Source organism: Doryrhamphus excisus, chromosome 12 (assembly GCF_030265055.1).
Source record: "Doryrhamphus excisus isolate RoL2022-K1 chromosome 12, RoL_Dexc_1.0, whole genome shotgun sequence".
NCBI classification, from domain to species: domain Eukaryota; kingdom Metazoa; phylum Chordata; class Actinopteri; order Syngnathiformes; family Syngnathidae; genus Doryrhamphus; species Doryrhamphus excisus.
The window spans coordinates 7,044,930-7,058,382 of NC_080477.1; positions in this window are offsets into that span (position 1 = coordinate 7,044,930).

A 13,453-nucleotide genomic window follows, 5' to 3' on the forward strand; every position below is an offset into this window, starting at 1 on the left:
CTGCGCGCTAACCACTTGGATGGCCGTGCCACCCCCTTTTTAATGCCAAAATATGTCGTTACGAATAAGTTAATACTGGAAATACAGTTTTTCTTTTCTATAACCTCTAGAGAACCTTTATATAACCTTGATATAACCTCTCGCAATTGAATTTAGACCAAGTGCGTAATTTGCACGGAGGATACGGGGGTCATGACCCCGGCAAAAATCAGATCCAGCCAATATAACATAGAAAATGAATGGATGGAGCATCTTGTGGTGTTTGGTATGATTTTGTCTCCTTGATCTAGCTGGAAAATGGCCAGATCAACATCTTGCATGAATTGTAAGAATCCTGTCATGTGGCATCAAAACAGAAGATTTGAGTATAAAACATGGAAGGAAAAAGTCATCACAAAGTGTGCTGACTCAACCAACAGCTAATAGTGACATTGTGGTGTTCAAAGAAAGTCGGACTTCATAAAGTAAAAAGCCTTGCCACAACTGACTTGATAAATTCACTAATAACGCAACTAGTGGTCTGCCAATTAATGATATCAGTGACTATCTTCCAGTGTTTATAATTGACAGAAACTGCTGGATTTCCTCATGTACTACGTCGCACTCTCAGCACCCAATTCCCCAACTTCTGTCTTCTTCATATCCAAGTTGTTGCTGCCAATCGGAGGAAAATAGTACTATTGCCCCCAAGTTTGAAATTCACATACAAGATGTATGAGTTTGATCTGTACCTCACAAGAAAAAACAAAAAAAAGTGTTGATAGACGTCGCTAGACGGCAGTCAGCGTTTGTTTCAGCAAAGACATCCATAGACCATAGTATTTGGCAGTCCATTAATTACTAAAGAAGTATAATTTACCTGTACTGGGTTCCCAATCCCTGCATTCTGAAGTCATCGCAATATTATACTATGCCGAGACGTGACACTGTCTACATATTTATATGAAGCTCTACAATAAGCACTGTCCACTGAGAGAAGTGTCTAATAAGAAAAAAGAAGAGAAATCAGCCATGGATGAAAAAGGGTCTGCAAAATGTCTGTAAGAAGAAAAACACATTAAATGGAGATATATTATACAAAGCAGAAAAACGTATAAAATGTATAAAAACAACGTAAACATTTTGAGAATGCATAAAAAAGGATGTTGCACTTACTCATTGGACAAAAATAAATGGCAGTCAATTACCGGATAGGAAAAATATTTTATGCATATTACCTGCATTATTTCACACACAGAAATGCCAAAAATTATATGAAAATGGTTCAATAACTACTTTGTAAATATTGGACCAAACCTGGAAGAAAGGATCCCAAATATCTTGTCAGTGGAGGAAGGGAATTAAACTATAGACAGGAAGCTCAACTCCTGCCTTGCGACCAGTCCGGGGTGTACCCCGCCTCTCGCCCGAAGACAGCTGGGATAGGCTCCAGCATTCCCGCGACCCTCGTGAGGAAAAAGCGGTAGAAAATGAATGAATGATTATAAACCTTGATTGTTACTGTATATTGCCTTGTCATTTTCCTGTGTATTTAATATTGGCAAAGAGTACATTTGGAATACAGGAAGTGGACAAATGTATTGTAATGGATGTGACATTGGGTAGTATTGCTTCTTCCTACTCCTTTTTGGACATGTGGAACTGTGAATAAACAGTCGATAAGGATAGATGTCTGCCTCAAAACAAGGCGTTCAAATCAGACCTTTCTGTGTCGTGTTGTTCTCCCTAACATTTGTCACCACATGGCTTTTTCCAAGCCAGTAAGTTCCACTCTGAGTGTTTTGTCCTAAAAAGGCATATAATCTACGGTGCCTCCCAAACAACATTCCTGTGGTACATTGTTTCAGCTGTGGCCACCATAACTGCAGAGGAGTGTCCATGAGGAATAGATGACCTTCACTGTTCCTCCGGTGACAAAGCTCTATCAAAGTTGCTGCTTGCTTTGAAGACAGCCAGTATGCACTTGCAGCACAAGCCCTGGTGAATTATTTATACGTGAAATGAAATGACCTCTTGTAACGGGGAGGGCAAAGAACAATGGATGGAATGAAAACACGCACAAGGCAAAGAGGAAGTTACAAAATGATTGTTGCCTGTGTGTACTCTACATGTTCATACTTCCTTCTATGAACATGTGGAGTTCATAGAAGGACACTGATGCAAAGGCACATAATAAGAAAGGATGCATTTTTAAGACAACAACCTAGCTGAAAACCACACATTATTTCTGTGTATTTCTGTAAAGTGTAAATGTGACCCACAGGTAGCTAGTTTAGGCCCCCGCCTTGATATGAAAGTTTAATGTAAATGTAATGTAAAGTTTGATATAGATGCTGTATGGTATCATGTACCCAGAAAAAATTATTACGTTTGATTAATGTTCATGTTAAAGGTTAAATAACTGTTAATAGTTATCCTCCCTATCCGTGTGGAAGTGGTAAGTTTTTGGCTTTTTAAGTTTAAAGGAAATGACTTGGAGGCTACCGTTTAGGTCGCTAGCTCTCTAGTTTGCGAGTTAGCATGTGTCTCAAGACCCTGCAGTTGCGCAATATGTTGTAAATAAAAAAAGTATAAATGTGACTATAGTTGTGTTTTGTCATGTCTACAGGGCTCTAATAATAATAATAATATTTTTTTAATTTTTTTTATTTTAATAATAATAATAAAATGGCAAATAATAAAAAACTTAAGAAACCACATACAGTTGGTGGGTAGAGAAATTATTTTTTTCAGATTATAATTAACAAAGTATTATTATATATTTTTGTGTATTTGTATTGGTCAAATCCAATCTATATGCTATCTGGGGCATTCCACTTTGTACTGTACTTTGGTATGGACATTGTTTAATTACATCTCACAATTCTCATGAAAGCCTGAAATCACAAAAGAGCAGGTGCTCGGTTTAATATGCATGGAATGCTTTTTCTCAGCTGTTTACATTCGGAATCTTACCTGAGCTGATATGGGAATGTGACTAGCCTGGTGTTCAAACTCAATAAAGTAGGTAGACAAACATGGAAAAAATCACGCTGCTGGAACCAGGGACATTATTACTGTTAGCTACTCACTGGTACGAAAGCTTGGAATGCTATATTCCTTCTAAACACCTGATGACACATTCACTGACATACAATACAATCTGGATTTCCTATTTTTTGTTTGTCACACTTAGTTTTAGACAAAAAAAACCTTAAACTGTATTATGGAAAGCAGGAAGTGAACAAATGTAACAGTTACTGATTGTAAAAGTACCAGATGGGGGGGTAGGATTTAATAAGCTTTGCTTCTTCCTACTCCTTTTGGACATGTGGAACTGTGAACTGATTATGGGATGCATTCAATTGTAATCTGATGCATGTTCAAATGAAATAAACCATTACCATTACCATTACCATTACCATTACCATTTCCATTACCATTACCATTACCATTACCATTACCATTACCATTACCACCATCAGACCAGCTTGTCAATGACAATACAGCTGAACACAAAATGCAGTTTTTCAATGAAAATTTTTGTCGTTAAAGGGGGCCTATTATGCTCATTTTAAGTTGTGGACTCCTATAGAGCAGCTACACACAATAACCAGCACAGAAAGCATTTTGTTCTTCCAGAATCTGCACCTATTCAGTTGTATTTCTTTGGATTTTGTGGTTCCTGTGAAAATGATCTGTTTTAATGTATTCAAAAATGGTAATGCATACAAAAACTGCATTTTTTGTTCAGTTGTGTCGTCAATGACTAATATTTAAATTTGTTTAATGGTCTGAAATATTGAACAAAACATTTGACAAACATGCATCAGCGAGGGGGAAAACACTTTTTCACACCATTGTATGATTAATCTACAATTTTAATTTTAATACATTTTAATTTGATTAATCTATCTGTGATTAATCTTCACACAAGAAGCTCCCATGCATTTTCTATACTATTATGTTTGTCCATTTCAGTCCATTTGCTGCTTATCCAGATCACGGGGGCAGCAGTCTCAGTAGGGAAGCCCAGGCTTCCCGGTCCCCGGCCACCTCCTCCAGCTCTACTGGGAGGACACCAAGGCGTTCCAAGGACAGCTGTGAGACATAATCCCTCCAGGGTGTTTTAGGTCTGCTTAGGTTGGCCTTCTCCTGGCTGGGCATATCCGGAACACCTCACCAGGGAGGCATCCGGACTAGATGGCTCTTCTCTAAGCACCTCTGACTGAGCTCTTAGGGTGAGTCCAGCTAAGCTACCGATGGAGGAAATTTGTATCTGCAATCTTTCTTTTGGTTACGGCCCATAGCTCATGACCATAGGTGAAGGCGGGAACATAGTAAACATCGACCAGTAAATTGAGAGCTTTGCATTCCAGCTCTTTTTTTTCACCATGACGGTCCGATGCTGGTTCAATTTGACTGTCGACCCCACGTTCCCACCTTTACTCATGAACAAGACCCCAAGATACTTCAACTGCTCCACCTGGGGCAGGACCTCATTCCCAACCTGAAGAGAGCATGCCACCCTTTTCCGACTATGCAAAGTGACAATTCCAAGACTAGGATATGAGACAGGTTGGCGGGAAATATGTCTTTCATTACATTCCAGAATAGAAAATAAAATAAAGAATGACTCAGTAGATGCATTCCAGAAGGTCTAAAGTGCCAAAAAATGGCAAGATGTATAAGCCAATCCAATAGATTTGACTCAGGATGTTGTTCTAAATCAGCGGATGGGTGTTCATTGTGTGCACCTTGTCATGCCGTGTCAACTGCGGAGGACATTAAAGTCCTACGACAGATCACCACCTCAGCTTTTCTGGTCCAGTTGTGTCAACATTGTCAAGGAGAATGCAACAGACACAACATTTCAATTCAAATAGAGGCAATTTGTCTAAAAGGTACCATATTTACATTTATAACACCCTTCTTTTATGTTACAACAGCCTTTCAATCAGGGGTCTCAAACTCAATTTACCTGGGGGCCACCGGAGCTAGGTTCTGGGTGAAGCCGGGCCGCATCAGGTTTAAAAAAAAAACCCCAAAACACATTTATTTAAAACTGGAAAAAAAAAATCAATAAAAAAACTATCTTCAATGTTTTTGCTTCTGCTATACCCTACACTTTTTCAGTACTTTGGTTCCGGTTTTCCACACCAAAATATCTGATAAAACATTCCACTGTTCTCAAATATCTTAATTTTTATTTTTCTATACACAAAATAAGATTAAAAAAAAAAAACAAATTAAGAATAAAGACAATAAATCAATCAATCAGTAATAAATAAGTAAAATAATAATAAACAGCAAATAAGAAAAAGGTAAGAAACAACATACAGTTGGTAGAGAAATTATTTTTTTCAGATTCAAATGTACAGTATTAACAGTTATTTAACCTTTAACATGAACATTAATGAAACTTAATAATTTGACCCAATTAGCAAGTTAGCATCGTACTCAGTTCCATCTGGGAGCAGCGTCGTAACTTTAACAACATGTTTGATGAGATGCTTTATCTTGACGTGTATTTTCCCTTTTATTCCAAATCATTTCCTGCATTTATTTGTACCCAGCGTCATAAGCCTTTAGCTTCATTGCTAATCCAAAGCAAAACAGGGCGGGGTAACAGGGTAGGGTAACAGTATGGGCGGGGCAAAATCATGTTAATTGTGTCCGGTGTGCACACAGCTTTAAGCTGTCATTTCAACATTAAACTTTGGTATCAAGGTGGGGGCCTCAAACTAGCGTCTCCACAAGTTTGAGACCCCTGCTTTCAATAGTACCACACTTACACATAACTACATTTACCCTACAACTACCCAGTTAATCCCCCCCTCCTCCTCCAGGTGAAACTTGGGAGAGTCCAATCAAGGTGATTAGCCTCTGGCCTGCACTCACATGGGCGCACCTCCATGCTTGTGCCCCGGCCAATGAGAAATTAGTAACAAAACCAATGACATCTAAATGAAAAACTAACTAACTAGTGGCAATTAAACAACTTAAATGGCAAACAAATATAATTAAAGTACTAACCAGAATATATGTGAAATAAATAACAAAAGCCAGCTATATACACAAATAGAAACATGACAGCGGGGGGTGTAGGTGGGGCATACACCTGATCAGTGAGGGACGATTGGCAGTCCCCTCACAGTCGGTATAGTAGCCTTAGTGAATAATTAGACTGATCGAACGATCAACGAATATTTTTGTTGGGCCTGTTGTGTGTGTTGTGTGTATTAAACACAATCTTATGTCAATTTCAAATTGTTTTTTGTGTCACAAAACGATGGAACGTCCGTTTAGTACACTTCAAATGTATTTTACTTTGTTTTTCACATCATATTTCTGCAAAAGGGGAAGTTTGTTACCACGGTGCAAACTTAAAATTTCAGTTTCAAGCAGGGTCAATCCGTTTTATGAGCAAGATACGTCACCATTTTGGTGTATGTTTGTTGTTAAAGCATTTTACTGTTCTTTCATTAATATATATATGTTCAGTAAACACTGATTGGTTAACAAGAATTTAAACAAATGTAACTTTCCCTTACACACGAAGAAACACTTCCTGGGTGACATTAGTAACACTGTTAACAGAAAAGCAGAGCTTGGGGGGAGAGCAAAGAGCGTATCTGGCTTACAGTGCACGCCCATATAAGGAAGTTTGCCAATCTGTGACATCACCAAGCGGTTCCACATTGTGCTTCTAGAGCTAATTTTTGGTCTCCATAGAAGAATAAGTACAGAGAACGCCGATAACGAAGGAGATTATGGAAAGTGGAGATCAGAGAAAAGTAGGGGGCGGGGTCCGGGTGGTTATTATAGTGGAGGACTTCAAACTGTCTCGTCCCTCCCATGCACTTACAGAGGATCACTGAGCGAGTGCCGGGACCGCCTTCTGTTGCTGACCCCCATGCATGCCTCATTAAACCCCTTAAATTTGTCACAGACTCATCCCAACACACATATGGACGCACACAAAGTGAAACACATAGCGCACCCGTGCCTCTAATCCCTGCTTCCCAAATGACACCCCAGGCCACGGCGTTGCCAGATGTCCACCTAAAAAGCACTGCAAGCTTCTTGCTGCTTACACTCCAACTCAATGCAACATGTAAGACACTCACATTAACTTTGTATGTGCAATGGAGATTCAGTTAATACAATGTTGCAATGATTGAGGGAAAAAAATATCACACAGTGTTTTTCTGAAGTCTGTTGGTTCTTTTCTTTATCCGCACAAGTTTTACATTCTCATCATGACATTTTCAACAGCATTCAAAACAAAGCTCGCAGCTAGAAGTACTTCTTGATTTATTTCTGGAGGGAAAAAACTTTGACAAACGTGTCAATTGTTACACACTTGTAGAAAAAAAATGTAAATGAAAAAGGTAATGATTTAACAAAGAGGTTTTCTATCATGTAGGTCATGAAAACCATTGACAAGACTCAATAACATATACACTTGTCCAGGGGCCGCCCCTGGCAAAATTAGAGTCCTATAAGCAGGCTCACTTGGTTCTTTATGCCTCACGGCAACGATTTGCCCCTAAACCTTCCCTGAGCCCCAAACCGCACCGCCTACAAGACCTCATATAATACCCACAATCCCGCCCCCCCATGGATCATGGGGCCCTATGCGCAGTGCGTGTTCTGCACTTGTCACTATGGATCTTGTTCTAAAGTAGGGTTCATTTGTAGTTGGTGATTATGTTGGTTAAGGGCAGCACTAAAACAGAGAGAGAAAAGATAACACTACAATATTTGTCAATTCTGGAAAATCAATAATAATAATAATAATAATAATAATAATAATAATAATAATAATAATAATAATAATAATAATAATAATAATAATAATAATAATAATAATAATAATAATAATAATAATAATAATAATAATAATAATAATAATAATAATAATTCATTAATTCATTCATTTTGTACCGCTTTTTCCTCACGAGGGGCACAGGGGTGCTGGAGCCTATCCCAGCTGTCTTCAGGCGAGAGGCGGGGTACACCCTGGACTGGTGGCCAGCCAATCACAGGGCACATATAGACAAACAACCATTCACACTCACATTCATACCTATGGACAATTTGGAGTGGCCAATTAACCTAGCATGTTTTTGGAATGTGGGAGGAAACCGGAGTACCCGGAGAAAACCCACGCATGCACGGGGAGAACATGCAAACTCCACACAGAGATGGCCGAGGGTGGAATTGAACCCTGGTCTCCTAGCTGTGAGGTCTGTGCGCTAATCACTAGACCGCCGTGCCGCCCAGAGAGAGAATTCAATTCTGGAAAATAAATAATAATAATAATAATAATAATAATAACAATAACAATAGCAATAACAATAATAATAATAATAATAATAATAATAATAATAATAATAATAATAATAATAATAATAATGATAATGATAATAATAATAATAATAATAATAATAATAATAATAATAATAATAATAATAATAATAATAATAATAATAATAATAATAATAATAATAATAATAATAATAATAATAATAATAATAATAATGGGTTGTTTGTCTATATGTGCCCTGTGATTGGCTGGTGACCAGTCCAGGGTCTACCCTGCCTCTCGCCCGAAGACAGCTGGGATAGGCTCCAGCACCCCCGCGACCCTCGTGAGAAAAAGTGGTAGAAAATGAATGAATGAATTAATAATAATAATAATAATAATAATAATAATAATAATAATAATAATAATAATAATAATAATAATAATAATAATAATAATAATAATAATAATAATAATAAACAATAAAGCCGAGCCTCGATACCAGGTAGGTTCTTCTCAGTGACTCAGCACTGAATGTGACTGAGATCCTAGCTTTGAATTTGTGATGCTACGTCAGGCAAAGCAGGTCAAGGCTCCATCACTCCAAACTCCTACTGACATATCGGAGGCAAAGAAGAAACTGCTTCCCATGGCACTACTTATCCAAAAAAGCAAACTCAGCTGATGTTCAGTGGAAAGCCGAGAGGAAGTGAGAGAGAACTGTCGTGATGGTGTGCCCAGACATGTGAGGAACTACTGAACCTCCCACAAAGCTTCTCAATAAAAGTTGCTCCAAAAAAACAACAACAAGGAGTTATCCTTCATAAATGTGCTGTGTGGTTACCTGCTGACTTTGCCGTGACCCCATCAGATGGGCTTAAGAAGAAGGTACACAAAAAAAACACCGGTAATTGTACACATGTACAATGAGCTTTTGTTGAAAATTGGACATGGTCAGCTGTCAAACATTGAATTTGACACACTTCTTTGAGGTGAATTCTTCAAAATGTATGAGACAAAAAATACTCGTGAAGGCTGAAGGAGACCGGTATGTTTTTTTAGTATGTATGAAATAAGGAAAAACCCGAAAGAAACATGGTGGTACTGAAAATTAGACCATGGTATCCAAAACATAATCATTACATAGTTCTTATCGATATATCTATTATTTACTGTTCAACTTGTACATCAATGATATCTCCAAAGTTACAAAAGACTTAAACCTGGTATTATTTGCGGATAATACCACTGCTTTTTGTTCTGGAGGGAGTACAGCCGAAATCATTAGAAAAGTCAGAGAAGAAATCGTCACACTAAAACGATGGTTTGATGATAATAGATTGTCCTTGAACCTAAGTAAAACTAAAATCATGCTGTTTGGTAACAGCAGACAGGACACACACCAGCAAATACAAATAGACGGTGTGGACATTGAAAGGGTGAACGAAAATACATTTCTAGGGATCACAATAGATGAAAATATGAGCTGGAAACCTCATATTACAAATATACAACATAAGGTGGCCAGAAATATTTCAGTATTGAATAAAGCAAATTTTTTTCTAAAATCAGAAATCACTCCACACTCTTTATTGCTCTCTGGTTCTACCATATCTTACTTATTGTGTGGAAATATGGGCTAATAACTATAAAAGCAATCTTCACTCACTAAATGTACTGCAAAAAAGGTCAGTAAGGATAATTCATAATACCGCCTACAGAGAACATACTAACTCCTTATTTCTAAAATCACAAATACTTCAACTTGCTGATATAGTTCATGTTCAAACAGCTAAAATAATGCATAAGGCTAAAAACAACCAATTATGTGCTATATATATCACTATATTGACACTTACTATGGTACCCATTATGTCATTGGATGCTCATATCACCTCGTACTTCGGTATGAAGTACATTATTAAAAAAATAATAATAAAAAATGTAAAAAAAATTTAAAACCTTAAACTGTATTATGGAAAGCAGGAAGTGAACAAATGTAACAGTTACTGATTGTAAAAGTACCAGATGGAGGGGTAGGATTTAATAAGCTTTGCTTCTTCCTACTCCTTTTGGACATGTGGAACTGTGAACTGATTATGTGATGCATTCAATTGTAATCTGATGCATGTTCAAATGAAATAAAACCATTACCATTACCATTACCATTACCATTACCATTACCATTACCATTACCATTACCATTACCATTACCATTACCATAACAAAACAGACATTGTTTGGCTCCGGTTGGTCTTTACAACAAATCCCTTTTGAGGTATTAGCTATTGAAGAAAGGTATGTTGTGGAGACTGGACCGACAAGGAAATCAACCATTGTTAAGAAATGGTTTTGCAGATAGTATCCATATCAACCTCCCCACCTCCTCATTTTTCTGGATGATTTCTGTGTGGTTTGCTCAATCAACAATTGGTATCATGAAGCAGTATCTGAAGCCCATTTATGACCATAAGGTCTACGAGCATTGTGTCAAGACCATGGACGATATACCAGACTGTCAAGTATGCCAGGGAATTGGAGGCAGAAGACACAGTAGGACCACTGCCTGCTCCTTAGGACAATGAGGAACAGGGGTAGCACTATCTGCAAGTTAACTTGCAGATAGTCATTTGTGTGAAACTTTCTTCCCAGAAAAAAAAGTGGGTTTTTGTTTGCCGTGGAAACTCGGTTAGCAGGTTAATATTTCAACTGTAAAAGTGACCCCTGCTGTGATTATTGGAGTTATGTTTGTATTAATTGAAAAACTATGTGTTTGTGTGCAAAGGGCTGAAAGTAATGTACTGTGAAGGAAAGTGGGCAGAGGACGCTACACTGCACACAGGTATTTCGGAAGGCTGCAGGCTGCAATGAAACTAGCCAGAGATGATACTGATCAGTGGCCGATCAATCGGAGCATCCTTAGTTTAATTCAAAGTAAAAAAAAATCAATAATCGCTTTTTATGAGACGTTTGGGAGCACTTGGCAATCATGGGGCCCTAGAGAAAATTAGTCATGGAAAAGATAATTGGACCATCCTTGTTTCTTCACTTTAATGCCTGATACTGTGTGGAGTTTGCATGTTTTCTGTGTGCATGCGTGGGTTTTCTCCGGGTACTCCGGTTTCCTCCCACATTCCAAAAACATGCTAGGTTAATTGGCAACTCCAAATTGTCCATAGGTATGAATGTGAGTGTGAATGGTTGTTTGTCTATATGTGCCCTGTGATTGGCTGGAGGAGGAGTGAGGATAAGTAGCATAGAAAATGGATGAATGGACAACCTTCCCCATGTCAGGCAGCCATTAAAAAGCTAACTGTTTTTAGCATTTAGCTTCAAAGCTAGCACTAATAAAAGACATCAAATTAAACTAGAGAAACTACTACTTCAGCTTATGGAAGTCAAATACTATGCAAAAAATGTTTGTGATGAAAATGAGACCAGGGTTCAATTCCACCCTCAGGCATCTCTGTGTGGAGTTTGTATGTTCTCCCCGTGCATGCGTGGGTTTTCTCCGGGTACTCCGGTTTCCTCCCACATTCCAAAAACATGCTAGGTTAATTGGCGACTCCAAATTGTCCATAGGTATGAATGTGAGTGTGAATGGTTGTTTGTCTATATGTGCCCTGTGATTGGCCGGCCATCAGTCCAGGGTGTACCCCGCCTCACGCCCGAAGACAGCTGGGATAGGCTCCAGTGACCCTCGTGAGGAGAAAGCGGTAGAAAATGAATGAATGAATGAATGAATGCTGAGGTGATACAAACGTATTGGCATGTGTGTCAGCGTTACACCTTAATCTTTTTTGTCCCAGACATCTAGGAGACCTAACTCACCAAACAAAGTAGCTAAACAGTCATCTCCAATCCCAGTGCAGCACACCCCCTGCAGTCTAATGAGAGGATAAGACTCAACATATTTGCTAGAATCCCTTGGTGAGGTTTTCACTTCCTCTACATTTTCCCTCTCTCTATTTCACCACTGTGCTGCTTTTATGGCTCTCAACACAAACACACATAAATGCACATATAAACACCTCTATGTAGGGATACATACATAGCTTTAACATACTGGAATTATATTTTTTTATTTAAATGTTCTGCTTGTGGCTTACTGTACATGTTCAATGAGAGGTGTCCTATAAATAAAGGCAAGACTCTAAAGCAGGGGTCTCAAACATGTGGCCCGCCCACAGGACACTAGTTTGAGGCCCCCGCCTTGATACGAAAGTTTAATATTAGTGCGGCCCGCGCAAGTTTGATATGGATGCTGTATGGTATCATGTACCCAGAAAAAATTATTACGTTTGATTAATGTTCATGTTAAAGGTTAAATAACTGTTAATAGTTATCCTCCCTATCCGTGTGGAAGTGGTACGTTTTTGGCTATTTAAGTTTAAAGGAAATAACTTGAAGGCTACCGTTTAGGTCGCTAGTTTTTCTAGTTTGCGAGTTAGCATGTGTCTCAAGACCCTGCAGTTGCGCAATATGTTGTAAAAAAAAAAAAGAGTATAAATGTGACTATAGTCGTGTTTTGTCATGTCTACAGGGCTCTAATAATGCTTTGTTCATTTTAATCTGAAAAAAATAATTTGTCTACCCACCAACTATATGTGGTTTCTTAAGTTTTTATTATTTGCTGTTTTATTATTATTATTATATTTATTTATTACTGATTGATTGATTTTCTTTATTCTTGATTTGTTTATTTGTTAATTTATTTATTATAGAAAAATAAAAAGTAAGATATTTGAGAACAGTGGAATGTTTTATCAGAGCTTTTCTTGTAGAAAATCGAAACCAAAGCAAAGTTTATTCATTTTTCTGTTTTTTTTTTTTTTTTTTTTGGAAAACATGATGCGGCCCAGTCTCGCCCAGACCCTAGCTCCAGTGGCCCCCAAGTAAATTGAGTTTGAGACCCCTGCTCTAAAGAATGCTGTGGTGTGAACGGTACCTAATATGCAGCTGATTTACCCAGTGTGTGTGATGTGTTTGATAGACTTTGACCTTAGGGGTTCTGTTTGTTGACTGGTTTTCTAACATCCAACATTGTGTAATACAAACACTGGAATTTAGTGCTTTTGCAGTTCAAACATCCTTACTCACTTTTTAGTGGCTAAGCCTTCTGTGAGCTATGGTTTTTCCACAGTTCTCCATATAGGGAGGTGC